This window comes from Pleurodeles waltl, chromosome 7 (genome assembly GCF_031143425.1).
Source record: "Pleurodeles waltl isolate 20211129_DDA chromosome 7, aPleWal1.hap1.20221129, whole genome shotgun sequence".
In the NCBI taxonomy this organism is placed as follows: domain Eukaryota; kingdom Metazoa; phylum Chordata; class Amphibia; order Caudata; family Salamandridae; genus Pleurodeles; species Pleurodeles waltl.
The window spans coordinates 1027098771-1027111788 of NC_090446.1; the positions used below are offsets into that span (position 1 = coordinate 1027098771).

Genomic DNA, 13018 nt, shown 5'->3' on the forward strand with positions numbered 1-13018 from the left:
TTGTGAATTAGAAACAAGAGAGGTTTTGTGGTCCCCCACAAATCATGCTTGCCAAAGAGCATTGAAAAATAAAACTATGGTAACAAAAATTGCAAACTGCCTCACTCTGAGGGGTTTATTTAGTCTCTGGCAGATGTTTAATAATGGACTATCTGACCTATAAGAGATTCCACCTGTCTAGCAGGGATCTATGTGCTGTCAATGGAGCCACCACTGCTGAAGCTCACCTCATTGTCCTACAGATTTGCAGAGCAGGTGACATTTTTAGAGTAACCAATTAGCACACTTTTTTGCTTAGAGGAAACAAAATAATTTCTCAAAATGGGAGCTTGTTTCTTCTAAACAAAAAACAAATAGTCCCAACGTGAAAGGAGTTTTATACCTGCGCATCAGGGCCATTCTACATTTTTCCTACCCATTATGTCATGGGCATGTAAAATCAATGCATTCAGGCCCTGATTTATACTTAATGGTGCAAAACTGCACTAACGCAGTTTTGCACCAAAACGTTTAGCGCCGGGTTGCACCATTTCTGTGACCAGCCGGGCACCATATTTATGGACTGGTGCAAGCCGGTGCAAAGGATAGGCTAGTGTAAAAAAAATTACATTAGTCGGGTGGGGCTGGTGGTATGGAAGAAGGGGGTTTTGCACCAAAAAATTACGTTAGGCAGTTTGAGTAAAAAGAAAATGACTCTAACCTGCCTAGAGTCATTTTCTGACACAAAACTATCCATACCACATGACTCCTGTCTTAGAAAAGACAGGAGTCATGCCCACCACCCCAATGGCCAGCACAAGGGACCAGGGTCCCCTGGGCATGGCCATTGCACCCAGTGCCATGTAGGGGGGGCCATTTCAGGGCCCGCAATGTACTTTAAAAAAAGAAATACTTACCTGAACTTTCGTATACTTACCTAGGATAGGATCCCGCATCCTCCGCTGTCCCTCTGGTGTGGGTGAGGTGTCCCTGGGGCTTGGGGAGGGCACCTCTGGGCTTATTCCACCATGGAAATAGGCCCACAGGTCCCCTAACGCCTGCCCTGACCCAGGAGTTAAAAAGTGGTGCAAAGCAAGCTTTGCACCATTTTTTGAACCTCCTCCCTCCCGTGCATGATTTTAGCATGGAGGATAAATATGGCGCTAAGGCCAAAGAGTCATTTTTTGCACGGGAATGCCTACTTTGCATCTCCTGGATGCAAAGTAGGTTTCCACGTCCAAAAAATGGCTTTAACTCCATACATTTGGTGCTAGACGGGTCTAGCGCCAAAGTATAAATATGGAGTTAGTTTTGCACCGAATTTGCATAAAAAGAAATGACGCAAATTCGGCGCAAAACAAGTATAAATATGCCCCTCAGGTTGATACGGAATCCATCGCTGAGAACTAGCTGACCTGTGGCACACGGACCTCCTGATGAGGGGTAATCTTGGCGAATTTCTCCCTACTCTGAATGGACAGGAAACTTAGCACCCTTGCGAATTGTGTCCATCATCAGGGATTAGTCTAACTAAAATGGGCTATTGTTATTACATTACTGCATATAAGTATTACCATGTAGTTGAGCACAGGTCCACTTCAGTGTAATTCTTTCACGCGAATCACGTTACACCCGAAGTCACTAAAGTTAGGCTGAAGCACTGAATTCAGCTGCTGCATCCTGTGACTTCAAGCCCTGCATGGTCGGAGAGGTGACGTTGCCAGGGTAACAGAGCACACTTACATCGGAGGCTTGTGGGCAGGGCTGCGCGGTGTTTTGAGCTGCAATACTATGGGGGGTCTGACCGCTGCCCCACTCAGTGACGTTGCTGTGGGTCTTGTGGTGTCCCTGCAGCCTGGTATCTCGACCAGGGAGCTCTTCAGGAGCGGGGGACGATGTTATAGCGACGGCCAAGGTAAATTGTCGTCCCGGAGTTCCATTACATGACTTCTGTCCCGGCCAAAGCGACTCAGAGTAGGAGCCAGCTTGACTTGAGCTGCTCCTGCTGCGACAGATATGAAGTTGTTTGTTTCAGTTGCGGGGGTGGCTTCAAGTTGAGAGCATAAATTAAAAAAATATTAAAGGCCAGTCCATCTGACAGGATCTGGGATCTTGTAGTGAGAGGCTGAGATTAAAAGAAAGGAAAGAAAGGAAGAGAGGAGAAAATATATTCAAAGGATGAAAGGAGAACAGTGATTGGTTAGGAGACCAAAAGAGAAGGAAGAAGAGTGATGTTAGAGAGGGGGAGATAAGAAGCACCCCTCACACGCTTAATTTCTCAATAATTCACTCTCGTTAGCCTACTTCTCTCATCAATCCCGCACTCTTGTCAATGACCAGAGCTCACTCACAACTCACTCGTCATGGCCTCTTGACTAAACCAGAACTCTTTCACTATATCATTACAATCTTGCACCTAATCTGGTTGCCAATGTGCAGTCATCACACTCAAACATCCCAGTCTCTGCTGAAGCCTTGCCTCTTGCATCACACATGCTATACGCTCCCATAACAACCGCCACACAATTTTGTTTCATCCGGATTCTGAACACATTTTACCAAATTCCACAAATGCCCTCATGATATTCATCACCACCATATACTCCTTTACCACATCCTATACGCGTCGCCCTCACACAACTTAAAATAAACTCTCACCACATACCCCCTTTCTCACAGTCTTAGTTCCTGAATTCCTTTTATCTCTGTCTTCCCCAAACCATCCCAACCAGCCAATCAGAGTAGCCAAAATAGAGTCCAGGCGTACTGAAGGAGGCAAAACCTCCTCACCCTCAAGTAAGTAAAGTTTCTGAAGGAATCGTGGAACCTGAGCCTTATCCACATCCTTCCACTCACGAAACACCATATCCCTCACAGGTCCCTGAAAAGGCATGGCAAACTTTGAAGGTGTCTTATATTGAGGAAATAAATGAGAATCCGAGTCTGCAGGTTGAAACACTGGGAAACCCAAATTGTCCCGAACATGTGCCATCACTTCCCACATATCTTCTCTGGAAACATATTTCCCCCCAGATGACGTCGATAGGGCCTCATCCTCACTCTCCGATGAGGATTTCCTAGTTGCTACCGATGAATGCTCACATTTAGACTGACCAGTCCTGGCCACGCCTGCTTGTAGTGCCCTGGTCACCGCCACCTCAATCATATCCTGAACCTCCTCTCTGGACATGAGGGGAGTACCCCTGCCAGGTACCTGTGAGTTCTCCGGAGTAGTAATGCTAGCCTCACCCCCCTCCTCCTCCGAGGAAGAAGAGACAATCCTACGTCTCTTTGCTGGAACTTTAGGCATGGTAAACAAATAATCACTGACTGGAACCCCAAAAAACTACCCTCTATATAGGCACCTGGTCCTCCCCCCAATCAGGGCTCCACCAATCCCTAAAGAGGTCACCTATTTCATCAAAATACATAAAAACCACGGGCCGAACGCCCGTCCTACCTGAGAGCATCTCAGAGTTGAAGTCCCTCGGTTCCCCGCGGCTCCGCGGCGCTGAAACCCGGAAATCAACGTCCCAGCCACAGAGGGCCGGCTGACCCCGTCAGCCGGCCTCCAGGCCACGCCTCTCGAGCAACCATGCTGCTCGTTCAAGACGCGACCCAGCCGTAGCACTCCTCGCGGAGCTCCGCGTCCCGAGGAGTGCCTCCATCGACGACCTCCAGGCCCCGCCGTGCAGGTAAGAAAAGGGAAAGAAAACCGTCTAGCGTGGGCTAGACAAAAGAACAGGAGGGGATAAGGGTGGGGGGGGTTTTTGAAAGGGGAAGGGAGGGTCTAGAGGGGAGGCGGGAGGCCTCATTGGTTAAAAGGAAGGCGAGGGAGGGACGGGAGGTAATGTCTGATATATTGCAGACATAACTGTTTTTTTTTTTTTACAATAATTGCATTTCGTTTTCACATTTCATAAGTGTGGTGTATGTGTGTGTATAACATTTCTAAATTTAAAAGGCTTTTTTTTACATTTGTTTTATTTTTTCATTTATTTCATTTTTAATGTGTTTTGTTTTTACTATGTTTTATAAACTTGATAATGTAAAGAGCACGGATGTATGGAATGTCTAAAGTTACATGGGCATTTATTTATTTGTAGGTGTTGGGTTTGTGCTGTAGTGTTATTCCTTTTCTCCAGTGATTTGTATGTGATTCCCTTACAGCTAACTGTGAGGTGTGGCTTGGCTAGGGTAGAATTGAGCCTGTTGGGCTGTAGGCCACTGTGGATGTAACGACTGTCAATTGTAACTGGATGTATTTGCATGTCCCATTTTGTGTTCCTTCTCAATTTTTACTCTTACTGTATAGTATAAATTGCAGATTTCCAGTTACTTCCTCTTTTCACTCCTATATCTACACCTAAATCATAAAACTACTTGTAGAGAGTTCTACGCACTTGAGATGGAGAACTCTGCACACATGTACAAGACATACGTATGGTGTAGATGTACACCCATACCTATGTTAATTTAATTGCTTTTATTAGACGTAGAGAAGTATTAATTCACATTCTACTATTTGCCTTCTGAGGATTGGGCCGAAGGTGTACAAGGTTTGTACTTGTCCCTGGGCCATATTGAGAAACTATACTTTTTGAAGCTAAGACCAACGTTGTCTGATCGTGAGAAATAGAGACATATCTTTTTATGCTGAATGCGAAGACAGTTAAGGGTGCTGGAAGACCATTTATATCGATACAAGATCATCTGTGGCAATACAATGTGTGTTCGACTTATGTTATTGTATTATTTAACTGTGGTTGAAACAATAAACAGAATTAAAAAAAAAAGTCTTGCATTTCAACACGGTGGCAGCAACAGACTAGTATGAACCAGGATAGACGCTTCCCACTTACTCATGCCATCAAAAATAACAAGCCTTCAAAAATAACAATCAATGTCTTTTGCCACCAAGGGCCCATTTCAGCTTTTGAAAATAAACTTTAATTTTAATGTTTTTCACGTTATTCACATACTGAAGTACATGCTAGGAAAATGTTGAGTTGTAAAGCACACACTGCCAGCAGATGTTTCATTTGAGAAATACTGCAGAATCAGGATACCACCAACTCATGTGATTTTTGTTTCTGTGGGAGGGGTGAGCTGACAAAGATGTCAGCACATACCATTGTTTCTTTTGTCCCTTGGAGAGGGGTGATCTATTGCTGAACGCATTTGCCTCCTTAAGGCAACAGTGGAAGGATACAGCTCTGCTTATGTGAGAACGAAATTCTCCTGGGCGGGACAAACATACGAATAGGCAGGAAATACGTCAAATTAAGAACATAGATTTTTGGAAGAAAAAAAAGTCAACCAGTCATTAGCACCGTGTTGACACAAAGCTCACGCTAAACTTATGTTATATAATGGAAGCAATAGGTCTGGGATAAGCGGTAAAAGCTGTGTGTAGCGAGATCCAAAAATAAAGGTGTTGTTTATCCCATCAAATTATTTTTATGGCACAATTTCTTATACTTTTCTAAGAGAAACACACCTTGGACTTCAACTTCCCAAATATGGCTGCAAAGAGTGAGTATGGTTGGCTAAATTGAACACTAAGCAAGCATTTGCAATGCAACAGGTCTCGCGTTTGATCGTGTTAGAGCTAATAGCGTTGTAAACTCCTAACCGGACTTTTCATTCGTAGTGAAACCTATCGGCACAAGTGCAATCATGGACGTAACCAGAAAAATTGCAATTAACTGTGTAATAGGGTCGATATTATGCAAAGCGCTTGACTTCTGCCAAGCAAGATCGTGCTGTGAAAATAGAGAAAAAGTAGTCCACAAACTGGTCAGAAAACAGCGAGCCTCGTATGTTTTCTGTACTTGGTCGATGCGCTCGAGGAGGGCTAACCACCAGAAAAGGCATGAGGTATGCGTGCCTTCCACTAATGAAATCAAGCTGATTCTAATAGGCAAGCCCACAAACCAATGAAAGACACTGACGTGATGTGGACCGGGCTCCAAGCCCTTTTTAATTCCTAAAGCATCTCGCTAGCGAAACTCATGCGCGAGTGCATGCGACTCAGGCTCGACCCTAAAGAGGTTGTGAATTAGAAACAAGAGAGGTTTTGTGGTCCCCCACAAATCATGCTTGCCAAAGAGCATTGAAAAATAAAACTATGGTAACAAAAATTGCAAACTGCCTCACTCTGAGGGGTTTATTTAGTCTCTGGCAGATGTTTAATAATGGACTATCTGACCTATAAGAGATTCCACCTGTCTAGCAGGGATCTATGTGCTGTCAATGGAGCCACCACTGCTGAAGCTCACCTCATTGTCCTACAGATTTGCAGAGCAGGTGACATTTTTAGAGTAACCAATTAGCACACTTTTTTGCTTAGAGGAAACAAAATAATTTCTCAAAATGGGAGCTTGTTTCTTCTAAACAAAAAACAAATAGTCCCAACGTGAAAGGAGTTTTATACCTGCGCATCAGGGCCATTCTACATTTTTCCTACCCATTATGTCATGGGCATGTAAAATCAATGCATTCAGGCCCTGATTTATACTTAATGGTGCAAAACTGCACTAACGCAGTTTTGCACCAAAACGTTTAGCGCCGGGTTGCACCATTTCTGTGACCAGCCGGGCACCATATTTATGGACTGGTGCAAGCCGGTGCAAAGGATAGGCTAGTGTAAAAAAAATTACATTAGTCGGGTGGGGCTGGTGGTATGGAAGAAGGGGGTTTTGCACCAAAAAATTACGTTAGGCAGTTTGAGTAAAAAGAAAATGACTCTAACCTGCCTAGAGTCATTTTCTGACACAAAACTATCCATACCACATGACTCCTGTCTTAGAAAAGACAGGAGTCATGCCCACCACCCCAATGGCCAGCACAAGGGACCAGGGTCCCCTGGGCATGGCCATTGCACCCAGTGCCATGTAGGGGGGGCCATTTCAGGGCCCGCAATGTACTTTAAAAAAAGAAATACTTACCTGAACTTTCGTATACTTACCTAGGATAGGATCCCGCATCCTCCGCTGTCCCTCTGGTGTGGGTGAGGTGTCCCTGGGGCTTGGGGAGGGCACCTCTGGGCTTATTCCACCATGGAAATAGGCCCACAGGTCCCCTAACGCCTGCCCTGACCCAGGAGTTAAAAAGTGGTGCAAAGCAAGCTTTGCACCATTTTTTGAACCTCCTCCCTCCCGTGCATGATTTTAGCATGGAGGATAAATATGGCGCTAAGGCCAAAGAGTCATTTTTTGCACGGGAATGCCTACTTTGCATCTCCTGGATGCAAAGTAGGTTTCCACGTCCAAAAAATGGCTTTAACTCCATACATTTGGTGCTAGACGGGTCTAGCGCCAAAGTATAAATATGGAGTTAGTTTTGCACCGAATTTGCATAAAAAGAAATGACGCAAATTCGGCGCAAAACAAGTATAAATATGCCCCTCAGGTTGATACGGAATCCATCGCTGAGAACTAGCTGACCTGTGGCACACGGACCTCCTGATGAGGGGTAATCTTGGCGAATTTCTCCCTACTCTGAATGGACAGGAAACTTAGCACCCTTGCGAATTGTGTCCATCATCAGGGATTAGTCTAACTAAAATGGGCTATTGTTATTACATTACTGCATATAAGTATTACCATGTAGTTGAGCACAGGTCCACTTCAGTGTAATTCTTTCACGCGAATCACGTTACACCCGAAGTCACTAAAGTTAGGCTGAAGCACTGAATTCAGCTGCTGCATCCTGTGACTTCAAGCCCTGCATGGTCGGAGAGGTGACGTTGCCAGGGTAACAGAGCACACTTACATCGGAGGCTTGTGGGCAGGGCTGCGCGGTGTTTTGAGCTGCAATACTATGGGGGGTCTGACCGCTGCCCCACTCAGTGACGTTGCTGTGGGTCTTGTGGTGTCCCTGCAGCCTGGTATCTCGACCAGGGAGCTCTTCAGGAGCGGGGGACGATGTTATAGCGACGGCCAAGGTAAATTGTCGTCCCGGAGTTCCATTACATGACTTCTGTCCCGGCCAAAGCGACTCAGAGTAGGAGCCAGCTTGACTTGAGCTGCTCCTGCTGCGACAGATATGAAGTTGTTTGTTTCAGTTGCGGGGGTGGCTTCAAGTTGAGAGCATAAATTAAAAAAATATTAAAGGCCAGTCCATCTGACAGGATCTGGGATCTTGTAGTGAGAGGCTGAGATTAAAAGAAAGGAAAGAAAGGAAGAGAGGAGAAAATATATTCAAAGGATGAAAGGAGAACAGTGATTGGTTAGGAGACCAAAAGAGAAGGAAGAAGAGTGATGTTAGAGAGGGGGAGATAAGAAGCACCCCTCACACGCTTAATTTCTCAATAATTCACTCTCGTTAGCCTACTTCTCTCATCAATCCCGCACTCTTGTCAATGACCAGAGCTCACTCACAACTCACTCGTCATGGCCTCTTGACTAAACCAGAACTCTTTCACTATATCATTACAATCTTGCACCTAATCTGGTTGCCAATGTGCAGTCATCACACTCAAACATCCCAGTCTCTGCTGAAGCCTTGCCTCTTGCATCACACATGCTATACGCTCCCATAACAACCGCCACACAATTTTGTTTCATCCGGATTCTGAACACATTTTACCAAATTCCACAAATGCCCTCATGATATTCATCACCACCATATACTCCTTTACCACATCCTATACGCGTCGCCCTCACACAACTTAAAATAAACTCTCACCACATACCCCCTTTCTCACAGTCTTAGTTCCTGAATTCCTTTTATCTCTGTCTTCCCCAAACCATCCCAACCAGCCAATCAGAGTAGCCAAAATAGAGTCCAGGCGTACTGAAGGAGGCAAAACCTCCTCACCCTCAAGTAAGTAAAGTTTCTGAAGGAATCGTGGAACCTGAGCCTTATCCACATCCTTCCACTCACGAAACACCATATCCCTCACAGGTCCCTGAAAAGGCATGGCAAACTTTGAAGGTGTCTTATATTGAGGAAATAAATGAGAATCCGAGTCTGCAGGTTGAAACACTGGGAAACCCAAATTGTCCCGAACATGTGCCATCACTTCCCACATATCTTCTCTGGAAACATATTTCCCCCCAGATGACGTCGATAGGGCCTCATCCTCACTCTCCGATGAGGATTTCCTAGTTGCTACCGATGAATGCTCACATTTAGACTGACCAGTCCTGGCCACGCCTGCTTGTAGTGCCCTGGTCACCGCCACCTCAATCATATCCTGAACCTCCTCTCTGGACATGAGGGGAGTACCCCTGCCAGGTACCTGTGAGTTCTCCGGAGTAGTAATGCTAGCCTCACCCCCCTCCTCCTCCGAGGAAGAAGAGACAATCCTACGTCTCTTTGCTGGAACTTTAGGCATGGTAAACAAATAATCACTGACTGGAACCCCAAAAAACTACCCTCTATATAGGCACCTGGTCCTCCCCCCAATCAGGGCTCCACCAATCCCTAAAGAGGTCACCTATTTCATCAAAATACATAAAAACCACGGGCCGAACGCCCGTCCTACCTGAGAGCATCTCAGAGTTGAAGTCCCTCGGTTCCCCGCGGCTCCGCGGCGCTGAAACCCGGAAATCAACGTCCCAGCCACAGAGGGCCGGCTGACCCCGTCAGCCGGCCTCCAGGCCACGCCTCTCGAGCAACCATGCTGCTCGTTCAAGACGCGACCCAGCCGTAGCACTCCTCGCGGAGCTCCGCGTCCCGAGGAGTGCCTCCATCGACGACCTCCAGGCCCCGCCGTGCAGGTAAGAAAAGGGAAAGAAAACCGTCTAGCGTGGGCTAGACAAAAGAACAGGAGGGGATAAGGGTGGGGGGGGTTTTTGAAAGGGGAAGGGAGGGTCTAGAGGGGAGGCGGGAGGCCTCATTGGTTAAAAGGAAGGCGAGGGAGGGACGGGAGGTAATGTCTGATATATTGCAGACATAACTGTTTTTTTTTTTTTACAATAATTGCATTTCGTTTTCACATTTCATAAGTGTGGTGTATGTGTGTGTATAACATTTCTAAATTTAAAAGGCTTTTTTTTACATTTGTTTTATTTTTTCATTTATTTCATTTTTAATGTGTTTTGTTTTTACTATGTTTTATAAACTTGATAATGTAAAGAGCACGGATGTATGGAATGTCTAAAGTTACATGGGCATTTATTTATTTGTAGGTGTTGGGTTTGTGCTGTAGTGTTATTCCTTTTCTCCAGTGATTTGTATGTGATTCCCTTACAGCTAACTGTGAGGTGTGGCTTGGCTAGGGTAGAATTGAGCCTGTTGGGCTGTAGGCCACTGTGGATGTAACGACTGTCAATTGTAACTGGATGTATTTGCATGTCCCATTTTGTGTTCCTTCTCAATTTTTACTCTGACTGTATAGTATAAATTGCAGATTTCCAGTTACTTCCTCTTTTCACTCCTATATCTACACCTAAATCATAAAACTACTTGTAGAGAGTTCTACGCACTTGAGATGGAGAACTCTGCACACATGTACAAGACATACGTATGGTGTAGATGTACACCCATACCTATGTTAATTTAATTGCTTTTATTAGACGTAGAGAAGTATTAATTCACATTCTACTATTTGCCTTCTGAGGATTGGGCCGAAGGTGTACAAGGTTTGTACTTGTCCCTGGGCCATATTGAGAAACTATACTTTTTGAAGCTAAGACCAACGTTGTCTGATCGTGAGAAATAGAGACATATCTTTTTATGCTGAATGCGAAGACAGTTAAGGGTGCTGGAAGACCATTTATATCGATACAAGATCATCTGTGGCAATACAATGTGTGTTCGACTTATGTTATTGTATTATTTAACTGTGGTTGAAACAATAAACAGAATTAAAAAAAAAAGTCTTGCATTTCAACACGGTGGCAGCAACAGACTAGTATGAACCAGGATAGACGCTTCCCACTTACTCATGCCATCAAAAATAACAAGCCTTCAAAAATAACAATCAATGTCTTTTGCCACCAAGGGCCCATTTCAGCTTTTGAAAATAAACTTTAATTTTAATGTTTTTCACGTTATTCACATACTGAAGTACATGCTAGGAAAATGTTGAGTTGTAAAGCACACACTGCCAGCAGATGTTTCATTTGAGAAATACTGCAGAATCAGGATACCACCAACTCATGTGATTTTTGTTTCTGTGGGAGGGGTGAGCTGACAAAGATGTCAGCACATACCATTGTTTCTTTTGTCCCTTGGAGAGGGGTGATCTATTGCTGAACGCATTTGCCTCCTTAAGGCAACAGTGGAAGGATACAGCTCTGCTTATGTGAGAACGAAATTCTCCTGGGCGGGACAAACATACGAATAGGCAGGAAATACGTCAAATTAAGAACATAGATTTTTGGAAGAAAAAAAAGTCAACCAGTCATTAGCACCGTGTTGACACAAAGCTCACGCTAAACTTATGTTATATAATGGAAGCAATAGGTCTGGGATAAGCGGTAAAAGCTGTGTGTAGCGAGATCCAAAAATAAAGGTGTTGTTTATCCCATCAAATTATTTTTATGGCACAATTTCTTATACTTTTCTAAGAGAAACACACCTTGGACTTCAACTTCCCAAATATGGCTGCAAAGAGTGAGTATGGTTGGCTAAATTGAACACTAAGCAAGCATTTGCAATGCAACAGGTCTCGCGTTTGATCGTGTTAGAGCTAATAGCGTTGTAAACTCCTAACCGGACTTTTCATTCGTAGTGAAACCTATCGGCACAAGTGCAATCATGGACGTAACCAGAAAAATTGCAATTAACTGTGTAATAGGGTCGATATTATGCAAAGCGCTTGACTTCTGCCAAGCAAGATCGTGCTGTGAAAATAGAGAAAAAGTAGTCCACAAACTGGTCAGAAAACAGCGAGCCTCGTATGTTTTCTGTACTTGGTCGATGCGCTCGAGGAGGGCTAACCACCAGAAAAGGCATGAGGTATGCGTGCCTTCCACTAATGAAATCAAGCTGATTCTAATAGGCAAGCCCACAAACCAATGAAAGACACTGACGTGATGTGGACCGGGCTCCAAGCCCTTTTTAATTCCTAAAGCATCTCGCTAGCGAAACTCATGCGCGAGTGCATGCGACTCAGGCTCGACCCTAAAGAGGTTGTGAATTAGAAACAAGAGAGGTTTTGTGGTCCCCCACAAATCATGCTTGCCAAAGAGCATTGAAAAATAAAACTATGGTAACAAAAATTGCAAACTGCCTCACTCTGAGGGGTTTATTTAGTCTCTGGCAGATGTTTAATAATGGACTATCTGACCTATAAGAGATTCCACCTGTCTAGCAGGGATCTATGTGCTGTCAATGGAGCCACCACTGCTGAAGCTCACCTCATTGTCCTACAGATTTGCAGAGCAGGTGACATTTTTAGAGTAACCAATTAGCACACTTTTTTGCTTAGAGGAAACAAAATAATTTCTCAAAATGGGAGCTTGTTTCTTCTAAACAAAAAACAAATAGTCCCAACGTGAAAGGAGTTTTATACCTGCGCATCAGGGCCATTCTACATTTTTCCTACCCATTATGTCATGGGCATGTAAAATCAATGCATTCAGGCCCTGATTTATACTTAATGGTGCAAAACTGCACTAACGCAGTTTTGCACCAAAACGTTTAGCGCCGGGTTGCACCATTTCTGTGACCAGCCGGGCACCATATTTATGGACTGGTGCAAGCCGGTGCAAAGGATAGGCTAGTGTAAAAAAAATTACATTAGTCGGGTGGGGCTGGTGGTATGGAAGAAGGGGGTTTTGCACCAAAAAATTACGTTAGGCAGTTTGAGTAAAAAGAAAATGACTCTAACCTGCCTAGAGTCATTTTCTGACACAAAACTATCCATACCACATGACTCCTGTCTTAGAAAAGACAGGAGTCATGCCCACCACCCCAATGGCCAGCACAAGGGACCAGGGTCCCCTGGGCATGGCCATTGCACCCAGTGCCATGTAGGGGGGGCCATTTCAGGGCCCGCAATGTACTTTAAAAAAAGAAATACTTACCTGAACTTTCGTATACTTACCTAGGATAGGATCCCGCATCCTCCGCTGTCCCTCTG

The 13018-nt window shown here is 44.6% G+C and overlaps 1 protein-coding gene across 1 annotated transcript in view; it reads left to right on the forward strand.

Moving 5' to 3' along the window:
- LOC138245864 (cilia- and flagella-associated protein 337-like) overlaps positions 1-13018 on the forward strand; it is a 1005044-nt gene that overhangs the window by 904713 nt on the left and 87313 nt on the right. The gene's annotated exons all lie outside the window — the stretch shown is intronic.